Below are 16122 nucleotides of genomic sequence, written 5' to 3'. Positions count from 1 at the left end.
CTCTTGAGTCTTCTGATTTTGTATTTTCACTGCCCTCATGGTTATGACCCGGCTACCTGACTATTCTTCTTCCCATCTCACACCACAGAACAGCAGATACCACCATGGCCCAAGCCTAGGGGTCTCCGTGCAAGTCCAAATCCATGTAGTGTAGAATGATTAAAGGTTAATGAGCAAGATAATCCATGGGATCTGGAAAATAGAGTAGATAGCGCCAAGACTGTTTGTGGTAGCCATCTTTTGAGCTGCAAGGTGACCAAGAACAGTGCCCCCAATACATTGTGTCTGCAAACAGCAAGATCTGCATTCGAATAGCTAAATGGCGCTCCTTCCCTTCTTAACCTTCCATGTGCCCAGACAGTAGTGTATAACCGTATATAGGGGATTGTTGGATTCAAGAAAAGTTGGAAAATAATTTGTAAGGTCCAATTGTTTACCATTATCCTTTGTGAAGAATTCCAAAGTTATCACCACATAAAGTGACACAAGTCAGATTTGAAGAATGGGGCTGATTAGGAACACAAAACTGTCTGCAGGAAGTGGTTAAATCACAGTATAGACAATAACACATCTACTAAAATGATCAAACTGAACAGTCTTCACCAGTAAAAATTGAGTAACTAGTGGTGAAACCTCTCTGGGGTAATTAGAGTATGGGGCTCGGTGGCTCTTGGCAATCTAAACTCTCGTAAGGGACAATATTTTATGTCAGATGAGTTTCAAGAAGAAATATTAGACCTTGAGGCCGAGTTCACACGATGCGTTTTTAATGCGTTTCCGCTGCGTTTTTGCAGCTGCGTAAACGCCGCGGAAACGCATTAAAAACGCATGGTAGAAGGGCAGCAATGTTCCCCAATTGAAATCCGCATGTGCTGTGCCCATGATGCGGATTTTTCCGCAGCGTAAACGCGGCGCTCAAAAATACGCAGCATGTCCATTAATTTTGCGGAAACGCTGCGTTTTCGCCACCATTGACTTGCATTAGAACGCGCCAATTCTGCAAGACTGCATCTGTACTTGCATAATTGATGCGTTCTAATGTGCGGATGGTACCCGGGTGTGGAGGAGAGGAGAGTCTCATCCACTCCCAGGTACCATTAAAAAATCTGTAAAAAAAAGAATAAAATAAAAAATAAATGTATACTTACCTTCTGTTGGCCCGCTCACCGCTCCTGCTTGGTTCCCGGCACTTTGCAGTGAGTTGAAGGACCTGCGCTGACGTCAGAGTCATGTGACGGGTCACGTGACGCTGACGTCGGCAGGTCTTTCAATTCAAAGTTGCCGGCGAGGGAGAACGGAGTGAGCGGGACAGCGCGGGCCATCGGAGGTAAGTATATACACTCTCTCGGGTCACACTATATAAATCCATGCTGTTTGCATGGATTTATATAGTGTGACCTAGTTGTCAAGCACTTTCCAGGTGATGCTAAAATCGCCTGGAAAGCGCTTGTCAATCCACATGCGGAAACGCATGTGAATCTGCATGTATTCCGCAGGAAAAACGCATGCACAATCTGCATGCGTTTTTTCTGCCAGGGAGATGCAGAAATGATGCAGAAATTTTCTGCTTCATTTCTGCATCGCGTGCACATACCCTGAAAGAGAACTTTTTATAATACTGCAGAGCTGAGGTGTCTTAAATTTAGCTTACAGATATATCACGGCACACGTGTAATGTTTATGTTGTTTATCGTTAACCAAACCAGTTTGGACGTCCTGCCGAGATGTTCCCTTGACTCGCGTTTCATGATCAGCTTCTCCCGAGGGCATCCACACTTGTTTGTCTTGCTTTATATACTTATATTTGTTACATGACACTGCCATCTATGCACCAGCACTTTTACTAGTGTTGCTGTGTTCTGTGGTCTCCTATGTGCCTTGTATAGCTTTTGAATGAATTCTAGGTATTTATACCTTTTGTCCATACTTCATTTCACTTGACTTTGAATGAGCTAATGTCGGCCTATTATGATTATACACAGCATGCAGAATTATTAGGCAAATTAGTATTTTGATCACATGATACTTTTTATACATGTTGTCCTACTCCAAGCTGCATAGGCTTGAGAGCCAACTACCAATTAAGTAAATCTGGTGATGTGCATCTCTGTAATGAGGAGGGGTGTTGACTAATGACATCAGCACCCTATATAAGGTGTGCTTAATTATTAGGCAACTTCCTCTCCTTTGGCAAAATGGGTCAGAAGAGAGATTTGACGGGCTCTGAAAAGTCCAAAATTGTGAGATGTCTTGCAGAGGGATGCAGCAGTCTTGAAATTTCCAAACTTTTGAAGCGTGATCACTGAACAGTCAAGCGTTTCATGGCAAATAGCCAACAAGCTCGCAAGAAGCGTATTGGCCAAAAAAGGCGCAAAATAACTGCCCATGAATTGAGGAAAATCAAGTGGGAAGCTGCCAAGATGCCATTCGCCACCAGTTTTGCCATATTTCAGAGCTGCAACGTTACTGGAGTATCAAAAAGCACAAGGTGTGCGATACTCAGGAACATGGCCAAGGTAAGGAAGGCTGAAAAACGACCACCTTTGAACAAGAAACATAAGATAAAACGTCAAGAAAGGGCCAAGAAATATCTTAAGACTGATTTTTCAAAGGTTTTATGGACTGATGAAATGAGAGTGACTCTTGATGGGCCAGATAGATGGGCCAGAGGCTGGATCAGTAAAGGGCAGAGAGCTCCACTCCGACTCAGACGCCAGCATGGTGGAGGTGGGGTACTGGTATGGGCTGGTATCATCAAAGATGAACTTGTGGGACCTTTTCGGGTTGAGGATGGAGTGAAGCTCAACTCCCAGACCTACTGCCAGTTTATGGAAGACAACTTCTTCAAGCAGTGGTACAGGAAGAAGTCCGTATCGTTCAAGAAAAACATGATTTTCATGCAGGACAATGCGCCATCACATGCATCCAACTACTCCACAGCGTGGCTGGCCAGTAAAGGTCTAAAAGAAGAAAAAATAATGACATGGCCCCCTTGTTCACCTGATCTGAACCCCATAGAGAACCTGTGTTCCATCATAAAATGTGAGATCTACAGGGAGGGAAAACAGTACACCTCTCGGAACAGTGTCTGGGAGGCTGTGGTGGCTGCTGCACGCAATGTTGATCAAAAACAGATCAAGCAACTGACAGAATCTATGGATGGAAGGCTGTTGAGTGTCATCATAAAGAAAGGTGGCTATATTCATCACTAATTTTTGGGGTTTTTGTTTTTGCTTGTCAGAAATGTTTATTTCTAAATTTTGTGCACTGATATTGGTTTACCTGGTGAAAATAAACAAGTGAGATTATATTTGGTTTTTATTAAGTTGCCTAATAATTCTGCACAGTAATAGTTACCTGCACAAACAGATATCCTCCTAAGATAGCCAAATCTAAAAAAAAAACTCCCCAACTTCCAAAAATATTAAGCTTGGATATTTATGAGTCTTTTGGGTTGATCGAGAACATAGTGTTATGCACACGCCCGGGCTAAGCGGCGTGTGCGTGTGATTGGTAGTGATTCCACTGGACCGTGCCGGAGAGTGAATGCCTGGAGGGGCGTAACTAGGTATTCACCCGATCCGACCAGGGTCGCACGACGGCATACGACGCCAGTGCACCAAGGAGGAACCGAGCAGAGGGACCAGGTGCTACTCCAGGACAGACCCCGGACACGGCTGTTGACCCACACAGGGGAATACAGGAACAGACTGGTAGGCTGGCACACAGACTGGTGGGTATAGGCAGGCACGACTGGTATGCAGGCAGGCGGGTAAGCAGGCAGGGGGGGTACAGGCAAGCACAGCTAGAGTGCAGACAGGGAGGCACTAGCAGGTAGGAACACAGGCGGGATAGGGCCCAGTACACACTGGGACTCAGGAACATTACAGGCAGAGGGGTACAGGCAGGGCAGGACAGGACTGCCGGAGCAGCGGGCAGAACAGGACTGCCGGAGCAGCGGGCAGAAGCAGGGCAGGACAGGACTGCCGGAGCAGCGGGCAGAAGCAGGGCAGGACAGGACTCTGTTCACACGGAACAGACAGGAAGGGAAAGACAGAGCCAGACACCCACAGGGTACTTGCAGTGAAGTAGCGAGTGGACCACAAACTCACAAACGGGAGTACAGAGACAACAGGCAGGAGTTAGGTACGAGTTCAGACTCTGCAGAAAAAGGAAGGGAACGGACATAGAGGCAAAACAGGTAAAGGATAGGAGAGAGTTCAGACTGGAACTGAGTGTACGGAGGAGACCGACACTGCAGCGGGATACAGGAGCGGGTCTGGGAATACTGCCCCCAGAGAGGCGGGACGAACAGGCAAGGAGCGTGTTCAGACAGGACAGACAAGATACAGGAGCGGGTCTAGGTAATCGGCCCCTAGAAGGCGGGAGGAACAGGCTAGGAGCGTGTTCAGACAGGACAGACAAGATACACAGAAAGGACTCAGTTCAGACACGGGAACTAATACCGCAAAGCAGGAGACATACAGGACTCAGTTCAGACACGGGAGCTGATACCGCAAAGCAGGAGACATACAGGACACAGTTCAGACACGGGAGCAGATACCGCAAAGCAGGAGACATACAGGACTAAGTTCAGACAGGCCTGGAAATACAGCCTCCAGGAAAGGCAGACAAGGAAACAAAGACGGGACCTGGCACCTTCAGAGTGCAAGCACACCCTGAAGGAAACACTATGCTCAGGCACGGATAGAAGGGAGCTGCTGAGCTATATACCAAGTGTCAGACAGCAGTAGGCTGAGGACGCACAAGGGGTGTGACCCACAGCAGGTACAAAAAGCAGGAAGTGATCGGGCGCCGCCCTTAAGCAGCAGAGACAGACACAAACAGACAGCATGGAGGGAAGCCAGAGAGACATTCTGGACAGGAGATCAAGTGCGCGCTCCTGCACAGTGGGAGATGGACCACTATGCAAGGACGCCGCCAGGTATGTTACAGTACCTCCCCCCTTACGCCCCCTCTTCTTCAGGCCTGCCAGAATCTTCCGCAGGGAATTCGAGGACCAGTCGTTCACTGGGTTGGAGGGGGACAGAGACTTGAGGGTAATCTCTGCTTCGAGGTACATCTTGTCAAGCTCACAGGAAAAAATAGACGGGTTATCAGGTACATAATGAGGAAAAGTCACTGTCTCTTTGTTATCTGGTGGTACCCCGGAGGATTCAGGAAACAACTGGAGGTCCTCCGCCGGGTCAGAAGAGTGCAGAGGCTCAGAGAAAACAACTGCTTCAGAGTACACTAGGTCGGACTCACTGGAGGAAGCAGGCGAGGTATCGGGTACCGAGTATAGGAAAGTCTCTGTCCATTCACCACCAGGTGGCACCCCGAAGGGTTCTGAACACAACTGGAGGTCCTCCGCCTGGTCGGAGGGGTGTAGAGACTCGGGAGTAACCTCTGCTTCGGAGTACACTAGGTTGGACTCACTGGAGGAAGCAGGCGAGGTATCGGGTACCGAGTATAGGAAAGTCTCTGTCCATTCACCACCAGGTGGCACCCCGAAGGGTTCTGAACACAACTGGAGGTCCTCCGCCTGGTCGGAGGGGTGTAGAGACTCGGGAGTAACTACCACTTTGGGGTACCCATTGTCAGGCTCACAGGACGAAGCGGACAAAGTATTGAGTACCGGGTGTAGAGAAGTCTCTCTCCATTTGTCATCGAGTGGTATCCCGGAGGATTCAGGAGGCAACAGGGGATCCTCCGCCAGGTAGTAGAGGTGCACAGACTCAGAGGTAACCTGGGGTTTCTCCGGGATACAGGGAGATGAAGCTTCAGTAGGGACTTCAAGGTTGGGGTCAGGAGGTCTCAGGGAGGACAGACCCTGGCGTGACGGCTTGCCTCTAAGTCTAGCACGTCTGGACTGCCTCTTGAGGTTGAGAGAAGTATTCCGGAAAGCGTAGTCACCCTGTGAGGATTCTGGGTGGGCAGTAGTCTCATTGGGCTGGAGGACTATTGCGCTACCCACACACATTACCCATCGGGGCTGCTCCGGGATATTGGGAGGTGAAGCTTCAGCAGGAGCCTCCGGGTTAGGATCATCGAAGACCATTAGAAAGGCCACCAGGAAGGCCATTAGGTCCCGGAGGATCGGATCCTGTGTTTCATATAGGGGGTTGATCCATTCCAAGGCATCACCCGCCAGGTAAGACATAATAAAGGCCACTTTAGCCCAATCGGAAGGAAAATAGAGAGGGTAGGCCTTAAAGTGTAGCATGCATTGCTCCACAAATGCACGACACTGTCTTGGATCCCCATAGTAACGTGGCGGATCCGCAGGAACGAGAGCTGATAGATCCATCTGGACGGTGCGTAATTTCGCCTGGAACTCAGCTAAGAGAAAAAAAATTTATTTATTTATTTTAATGCATATATTCGCTGGAAAACTTCTCAGAGGGCGAAGGCCGTGGGGCTCAACGGGAACCATGGCCTGAGCATGCTGTTATGCACACGCCCGGGCTAAGCGGCGTGTGCGTGTGATTGGTAGTGATTCCACTGGACCGTGCCGGAGAGTGAATGCCTGGAGGGGCGTAACTAGGTATTCACCCGATCCGACCAGGGTCGCACGACGGCATACGACGCCAGTGCACCAAGGAGGAACCGAGCAGAGGGACCAGGTGCTACTCCAGGACAGACCCCGGACACGGCTGTTGACCCACACAGGGGAATACAGGAACAGACTGGTAGGCTGGCACACAGACTGGTGGGTATAGGCAGGCACGACTGGTATGCAGGCAGGCGGGTAAGCAGGCAGGGGGGGTACAGGCAAGCACAGCTAGAGTGCAGACAGGGAGGCACTAGCAGGTAGGAACACAGGCGGGATAGGGCCCAGTACACACTGGGACTCAGGAACATTACAGGCAGAGGGGTACAGGCAGGGCAGGACAGGACTGCCGGAGCAGCGGGCAGAACAGGACTGCCGGAGCAGCGGGCAGAAGCAGGGCAGGACAGGACTGCCGGAGCAGCGGGCAGAAGCAGGGCAGGACAGGACTGCCGGAGCAGCGGGCAGAAGCAGGGCAGGACAGGACTCTGTTCACACGGAACAGACAGGAAGGGAAAGACAGAGCCAGACACCCACAGGGTACTTGCAGTGAAGTAGCGAGTGGACCACAAACTCACAAACGGGAGTACAGAGACAACAGGCAGGAGTTAGGTACGAGTTCAGACTCTGCAGAAAAAGGAAGGGAACGGACATAGAGGCAAAACAGGTAAAGGATAGGAGAGAGTTCAGACTGGAACTGAGTGTACGGAGGAGACCGACACTGCAGCGGGATACAGGAGAGGGTCTGGGAATACTGCCCCCAGAGAGGCGGGACGAACAGGCAAGGAGCGTGTTCAGACAGGACAGACAAGATACAGGAGCGGGTCTAGGTAATCGGCCCCTAGAAGGCGGGAGGAACAGGCTAGGAGCGTGTTCAGACAGGACAGACAAGATACACAGAAAGGACTCAGTTCAGACACGGGAACTAATACCGCAAAGCAGGAGACATACAGGACTCAGTTCAGACACGGGAACTAATACCGCAAAGCAGGAGACATACAGGACTCAGTTCAGACACGGGAGCTGATACCGCAAAGCAGGAGACATACAGGACACAGTTCAGACATGGGAGCAGATACCGCAAAGCAGGAGACATACAGGACTAAGTTCAGACAGGCCTGGAAATACAGCCTCCAGGAAAGGCAGACAAGGAAACAAAGACGGGACCTGGCACCTTCAGAGTGCAAGCACACCCTGAAGGAAACACTATGCTCAGGCAGGGATAGAAGGGAGCTGCTGAGCTATATACCAAGTGTCAGACAGCAATAGGCTGAGGACGCACAAGGGGTGTGACCCACAGCAGGTACAAAAAGCAGGAAGTGATCGGGCGCCGCCCTTAAGCAGCAGAGACAGACACAAACAGACAGCATGGAGGGAAGCCAGAGAGACATTCTGGACAGGAGATCAAGTGCGCGCTCCTGCACAGTGGGAGATGGACCACTATGCAAGGACGCCGCCAGGTATGTTACACATAGTTGTTGATCAATAATAAAATTAATCCTCTAAAATAAAACTTGCCTAATAATTCTGCACACAGTGTATTAATATATGCACATTGATTCCCCCCGAGTCACATTGGAAACGTGTGTTCAGCTATCATGTCTAGATCTCTTTACATATATTGACTTCTCTCAAACCATCCTGTTTGTGTCCTTTCTGTTCTAGCTACCCAGTATATAACATTATCATCCCACTTGGATTATATTAATATTTCACATACTTATGTATAAGTTTTATACAGGCTTGGTCTTGGAGTAGATCAGTCTCACATTTGGGCGAGACTGGGCGTACTCTTGTATTTTGTGAATGGTATAAATTGTCATCTAATCTCAATACTTATCTGTGATAAGCTACAGTGTACTCTAATGGCAGTTTTTTCTTTATTCTTTCAATAGGTGTTCACCTCTGTTTTAACATCTCCTTTCATACTTTTAATTTTACTTGTGTGTTATGTATGATGTGGAAACTAATAAAATTACTTGTCAGGGTTCCTCAGTGACGACACCGGAGAGATCACACAATAGCTCACCGTTGCCGTCACTCTGTCATTTATTCACAGGATTGAGCAGGGATTCGTGAGCACACGATCCCGATTACTTACTACGTAGGTATCGGCAAGCACACAGCGAGCGTATGGCATACATACCTCCGGATTCCAATGCATGGAATATGTGTATATGCCCCGTACGGTCGCTGCCAACTTCACGATAGCCCACTTATGACTATTTGCTGCCACCACCAGCCGCGTTTGAACTATAATACAGGTCTGGCCGGATGCCTGCGTTTGGTAGCATATATGGCTTCGGGGGAGGGAACGATTACAGAGCAAAAGAAACAAGACTATTAAATTTTATATTTAATCCAAAAGGGAGGCAGTGTTAGGAAAAATCTACAAATATTTTACAAAGGGAACAATTACAATACATATAAAGTTACATGAAATAAAACAGGATTAAAAAAGACTTACTATATGATCGCTGAGACAATTCAATATAGGTGGAGGGGAGACACTCCGCTTGATTTGAGCGTTATCAAACGCAATCCTTTGCTATGATAAACATATACTCCCGGGCCAAAGAAAACCTCAGCAGATTCTTTTTTGCTGAAGGGGGAACCTGCCCACAACCCCCCCTGTCCTGACATCACAGAGGCTGGGCTCTAGCCTGCACATTTTTAGTAAGATATCTGGTTTTGGGGATAACTTATTGCTGTTTAATCCCAGAAGCCCAAACGTGATACCATATTTTCCATTGTAAATTTACCTGCATTTAGAGACCACACATGGTGTAGTTGTGATCTGCTATTCTGGTACTTTTGCATTAATGCTCCCCAAACGGGATTACAGCTATGGAAAAATAGCATGTTGTTCCTTGGCTGACCCTGCCACTAAAAATATAGGTCCCGTTATTATCGGACATATGGAACTTTAGTTATTTCATATTTAGTTTTGGCTCCGAAAATCCTCCGAGACCTATGATAAATTCCCTTTAAAGTCCTGGGAATCAAGCTTCCTCAGCTGGAGCTAAGTTGTCGCAGCGTGTGTCTAATTAACTCCTGCCTCTGCAGGGGGAAAGACCCTCGCATTTTTAATCGGGTTGGTGACACCTCTTGTGTGCCAGCATTTCTTTAAGTTACTTTGGCTGTGGGTGATAATTTGCAGGGAGACAGATGCTGGGCTGTCAGCTCTCCTCTTGTGACAAATGGGGGATAAGGGAGGGGTGAGAGGCAATGAGGGGTCTGGGAGAGAGACTTCTTAATATCTATGACAGTGGTGAAGAAAATATTTTCAATTTTTCTATGACATCTCCCCCTCTTTGAGGTGGCGTAGGGGCGGATTTACAGATTGCCCCTTAAGCCTACCTCCTCGGTATCTCCTTGACGGGACAGCCCGTCGTTCACTACCCTTGTTGTGCTGAATGGTAAAATCGTACTGCTGTAAAGCTAGGCTCCACCGCAGTAATTTGCCATTGTCACTGGACACCCGATGCAGCCAGCTGAGGGGGTTGTGGTCAGTCACTATGGTGAAGTTGCACCCATATAGATAGGGCTGCAGCTTCCGCAGGGCCCACGCTGTATTGAGGCAGTCCTTCTTCACAGTGGCATATGCTACTTCCCGGGGTAAGAGCTTGCAGCTGAGAAACATCACTGGATGCTCTTCCCCCTGCTAGTTTACCTGGCTGAGCACAGCACCCAGGCCAAACGCACTGTTGCCCGTTTGGACCACAAACCGCCAAGCGAAGTCCGGGGCCTGCAGAACTGGGGAACTGGCCAGGGCAGCTTTCAGCGCCGTGAAGGACCACTCACAGTCAGCTGTCCAGTCGTCTGTGGTAGCTTCTTTTTCGTGAAGTCCGTCAGGGGCTTAGCAAGGGCACTATAGTTGGGCACAAACTTCCTATAGTATCCTGCCGTACCCAAGAAGGACAACACCTGCTTCTTGGTTTTGGGGGAAAGCCAGGAGGTGATGGCACCAACCTTCCCGGGCTCAGGGTTCGCCAGGTGTTCCTCCCAGGTGGGACTGAAGACGGCAATGTCATCCAGGTAAGCAACCGCGAACCCCTCCAGTCCCTCGACCAGATGGTTGACTAATCGCTGGAAAGTGGCAGGTGCATTCCTCATGCCAAAGGGCATGACAAGGGATTCATACAGCCCAAACGGTGTAATGAAGGGGGACCTCTTCTGGACCTCCTGAGACAGAGGAATCTGCCAGTATCCTCGACTCAGGTCCATAATTGTGAAGTACTGGGCTCCAGCTAAGCGATCCAGCAGCTCATCGATGTGTGGCATTGGGTACGCATGGGGAGCTGTGAAAGCCCACGCACTTTTGGACCTTTGGATCACCCCCAAACCCAACATTTCATCTATCTCCGCCTTCATGTCTTTCTGCACCTCTAAAGACACATGGCAAGCGGATTGACTCTCTGTAGGAGGACAGCTAGCTGTGTCCTCCCTGGCACACCCATGAAGAGGGTCAAGTAAGGCTGGAACACCTCTCGCAGCTGGGACTTCTGGTCTGGGGATAGCTGCGGGTTGAATTCCGCACCCTTAATAGACCCTCCGTCCCGGGCAGCGGCCAGTAAGTCCACAAGGACTTCTGTCTTGCCTTTTTCAGGGATGCTACACACAGGAAGGGCACAGGCCTCCCGGTCATGATGAGCCTTCATCATGTTGACGTGGAAGACCTTCTGCCTCTTACGGGCATGGTCAATGGGGACCACGTAGTTCACATCATTGAGGCTCTGGCATATGGGGTATGGGCCTTCCCAGGCCATCTGAAGCTTGTCCTGGGGACTAGGACCCACACCTTCTGACCCACTTTGTACACCCGCTCCTGGGCGTTCTGGTCGCACCACAGCTTTTGGCTGGCCTGGGCCTGCACCATATTCTCATGTACCAGCTGCGTCATTGCCTGCATTTTATCATAGAGAAGCATGACATACTCTATGATGAACACTTCGGGTGAGTTCAGTTCCCCTTCGTAGGATTCTCTTACCAGACCAAGGCGCCCCCGGACTCATCTGCCATACAGGAGCTCGAAGGGGGAGAACCCTGTTGAGGCCTGTGGTACCTCTCTGTAAGCAAAGAGCAGGTGTGGGAGGTACCGCTCCCAGTCGCTCGCATTGGACTCAACCAGAATCTTAAGCATCTGCTTAAGGGTACCATTGAATCGTTCACACAAACCATTGGTCTGTGGGTGATAAGAACTTGATGCCAGGTGCAGCACCTGCATTTTCTAAAAGAGAGCATCCATTAGACGAGACATGAACTGAGTTCCCTGGTCCGTAAGCATGTCCCTGGGAAATTCTACTCTTGAAAAAATGGGCAGAAGGGCATCTGCCACCTTATGAGCCCGAATGGAGGACAGAGCTACTGCATCTGGGCATCGGGTAGCATAGTATACAACAGTAAGGATGAAAAGTTTTTCATTGGCCAGTGGGTCAATGATGTCCACAGCAGTCCTCTGTAATGGCTCCTCTATCAGTGGCAAAGGGATCACGGGAGCCATGGGTGCATGCCCCGACTTCCCCACTCTTTGACACGTGAAACAAGAGCGGCAGTAGTTGGCCAGATCTGTCTCCAACTGGGGCCAATAGAAGTGGTGCGACAGCCAGGCCTTGGCTTTGCAGACACCCAAGTGTCCAGCTAGTGGGATCTCATGGGCAACCCGCAACAACTCCTCCCTAAACTGATAGAGCATGACCAGCTATCTTTTCCTCATCCACTCCTGTTGGGGGTTACACAGGACTGTTTCCCGGTACAACCTCCCCTGATACCAGAATACCCTCTCCTTATCAGAGTCAGAGATGGGCTTCTCTGCGAGGTCCCTTAACGCCTCTAGGCTGGCATTTTGCGCAGGGCCACCTGGAACTCCTGGCTGGTGGTAGCCAGAAGGGACCGGCTCTGCATCCACAGCCAGTTCTGTTGTCCCGCCAGGGGATGAGGGCCCAGAAGGCAGCGCATAATGTGCGTTCAGGGTACTCATACTCCGAGTGACAGCGGCTATGTAGGCCGTCTCCCTGGAGGACAACAACCCTTTACCATCAGCCTGACAGGCTGGGTGCACCACCTCCCCATCAGCCCCCAATACCTCAGGAGCTGTGCCAGTCATGGGACAGCTACGACTGGCCAGGTCACAGTCCATCATGACACTGGTCAGCGGCACGGGACCGCTGGCCTCAAAGTCCCCGTGCCTGCTCCCATCGCCCTTGGCATGCATACTGGCTCCATTTTGGGGGTCCGAAGCAGCATCACCCCGCAGGGTGACATGGCTGAGCACTTGGTAACCACAAGACATATTATCATTATGCATCATGTTATTGTTCATATCATCAGCATTTTCATCACAGACATTATCAGATCTGGGAGGGTTGTCAGGAATAGATTAGGCAATCAACCATCCCAGAACAGTCACCAATAGCACATTTGTCAGGAGGTTCTCAGATACCCCCACTTCCCGCAAGTCCCTCCCCGCACCCCAGTCTAGGAAAACCTGGGCCACAGGCAAAGGACGGTGAACACCCCCAATCCCAGTGACAGTCAGGGTTTTCCCGGGAATAAGATCTTCAGGGGACACCAACTCAGGGCGGATGAGGGTTTGTTCGGCTCCGGTGTCCTTGAGCCCCATAGTGACTTTATCACCCACGGTGACTGATTGTAAGTTGCCACAGACCAAGGTGGGGCAGGAGCCGCTGATGGCCGGCTTGCTGGAACACTGTCGGTGGTTGTGGGCTTACCCCCATTCCAGCTGGCGGCGGCTGACTTCCGCACCTCTGGCGTGCGGTTGGCCTCATAGGTATCTGTGATCTGGGCAGCTTTGGCGGCTTCCTTCGGCTCCCGGTCCAGCACAAACTGCCTCACTTCCACAGGGCAAAGAAGAAGAAACTGGTCCTTCACTATCAGCTCTTTCAGGTCCTCGAAGATGGTGATTGACAGTCCCTGGACCCACTGCTCAAAGTTGGTCCTGAGCCCATCCACCACATCACTGTAGCTATCATGTGGTCCATGCTGGTGGGCTCTGAACTTCTTTCGGTAAACCTTCCGAGTCAGCTGCTACTGCTTAACAGCCTCAGTCTCCATCTTGTTCTCGAGGGAGAGAAGCAAACAACTCCAGAGCTTTTCCACAGAACCCTGGAGTTAAATACCTGGCCCACTGGGCTTCAGGCAGCTGATACTGTCTAGAGGCTTTTTCAAATCCCCGCAGAAATAGGTCCAAGTCCCTGTCCTTTTCCATTACATCAAATAGCTCAGGACGGGGTTTAAAGCTGTTGGCACTGTTGAACTCATATGTCCGTGTGGAGGGTGGCTCCTTCTGAATCCGGATTAGCTCCAGCTGGTACAGACGCTCTGCTTGGGCCTGCCGCTCCTCTCAGTCAGCTTGGGCCTGTCGCTCAGCAGCCTCTCGGTCAGCTTTGGCCTGTAACTGAGCTCTCTCAGCTTCGGCCTGTCGATCGGCTCTTTCAGCCTGGGCTTGTCGCTCGGCTCTCTCAGCCTGGGCCTGTCACTCGGCAGCCTCTCGGTCAGCTTTGGCCTGTTGCTCTGCTCGCTCCTGGAATTTCAGGATCAGCTGCAGTCGTCCCTCACGATCGTCTGCTGCGAGCTGCTCCAAGGCCATCTGCAGGTGGGGGTCCACACTACCCTGGCTGCGGGTCTGGCTGGCAATAGCAGGTGGCATCCCTGCAACAGCTCCATCGGGGCCTTGGCTGGCCAACAGTTCAGCAATTATTTGGGCCTTGTTTTTGCCCATGGGGTCAATCTGTTCCAAATCACAGAGGGCAGTGAGAGTGGCCTTTGACTGCTGGTGATACCAGGCCTCTCCACGTGTAGCCATCATTGCCAGATAAAAGATAGGACAGAAAAACAAGAGAAGGGGAGGGGATGCAACTGATACACGTACAGTAATGTCCCAGATAAAAAATATTAAAACACTGAGTCTGCTTTCTTAAAACTCTGCACAGAATTCTCGCAAGTACCGTGCAATTTTTCAGTCACAGGAATGATTGCTCAGTCCAGCCACTGATGTTCTGTAATATCCCACCACTTGCCACCAATTTGTCAGGGTTCCTCAGGGACGACACCGGGGAGATCACACAATATCACACAATTTTTCATAGATTTGAGCAGGGATTCCGAGCACACGATCCTGATTACTCACTACGTAGGTATCAGCAAGTGCACAGCGAGCGTATGGCATACACGCCTCCAAATTCCAATGCATGGAATATGTGTTTATGCCCCGTACGGTCGCTGCCAACTTCACGATAGCCCACTTATGACTATTCGCTGCCACCACCGGCCGCGTTTGAACTATAATACAGGCTGGCCGGATGCCTGCTTTTTGGTAGCATATATGGCTTCGGGGGAGGGAACGATTACAGAGCAAAAGAAACAAGACTATTACATTTTATATTTAATCCAAAAGGGAGGCAGTGTTAGGGAAAATATACAAAAATTTTACAAAGGGCACAATTACAATACATATACAGTTACACAAAATAAAACAGGATTAAAGAAGACTTACTATACGATCGCTGAGATGGTTCAATATAGGTGGAGGGGAGGCACTCCGCTTGATTTGCGCGTTATCGAACGCGATCTTTTACTATGATAAACATATACTCCCGGGCCAAGAATGCTACTCAAACCTCAGCAGATTCTTTTATGCTGAAGGGGGAACCTGCCCACACCCCCCTGTCCTGACATCACAGGGGCTGGGCTCTAGCCTGCACATTTTTAGTAAGATACCTGTTTTTTGGGATAACTTATCGCTGGTTGATCCCAGAAGTCCAAATGTGATACCATATTTTCCGTTATGAATTTACCTTTATTTAGAGACTTCACATGGCGCAGTTGTGATCTGCTATTCTGGAACTTTTGCATTACCGATCCCTGGAGGCTTATGGCAATGGAAAAATAGCAGATGGTTCCTTGGCTGACCCTGCCACTAAAAATAGATCCCGTTATTATCGGACATATGGAACTTTAGTTATTCCATATTTCGTTTTGGTTCCGAAAATCCTGTGAGACCTCTGATAAATTCCCTTTGACGTCCTGGGAGTCAAGCTTCCTCAGCTGGAGCTAAGTTGTCGCAGAGTGTGTCTAACTCCTGCCTCTGCAGGGGGAAAGACCCTCGCATTTTTAATCGAGTTGGTGACACCTCTTGTGTGCCAGCGTTTGTTTAAGCTACTTTGGCTGTGGGTGATAATTTGCAGGGAGACAGATGCTGGGCTGTCAGCTCTCCTCTTGTGACAAATGAGGGATAAGGGAGGGGTGAGAGGCAATGAGGGGTCTGGGAGAGAGACTTCTTAATATCTATGACAGGGGTGAAGAAAAGATTTTCAAATTTTCTATGACATTACTATTTTATTTATTTTGCCTGTTATACTCCTTGTCTAGTATAGAATTTATATCTTGTTAGGAGTGCCGTTCACTACAAAGTCTGTTTATAGGCTTCTACATTTTAAGTACGTTGTCATTTGGCTTTGTAGTTTACAGATCTGGGCAGAGTCAGCATCTTCTAATTTACGTATGTGGATCTTCCTGGTTGTAAGTTCTATAGAAAAGGACTTTCAATACCC

The 16122-nt window shown here is 49.6% G+C and overlaps 1 protein-coding gene across 1 annotated transcript in view; it reads right to left on the bottom strand.

Moving 5' to 3' along the window:
* LOC141191626 (uncharacterized) overlaps positions 1–16122 on the bottom strand; it is a 96523-nt gene that overhangs the window by 69437 nt on the left and 10964 nt on the right. The gene's annotated exons all lie outside the window — the stretch shown is intronic.

Source organism: Phyllobates terribilis, unplaced genomic scaffold, assembly GCF_046119375.1.
Source record: "Phyllobates terribilis strain yellow unplaced genomic scaffold, ASM4611937v1 Scaffold_49__1_contigs__length_9717188, whole genome shotgun sequence".
NCBI lineage: Eukaryota > Metazoa > Chordata > Amphibia > Anura > Dendrobatidae > Phyllobates > Phyllobates terribilis.
Note: the sequence above shows the minus strand (reverse complement) of the source record. Positions and strands in the feature narration are given on the sequence as shown.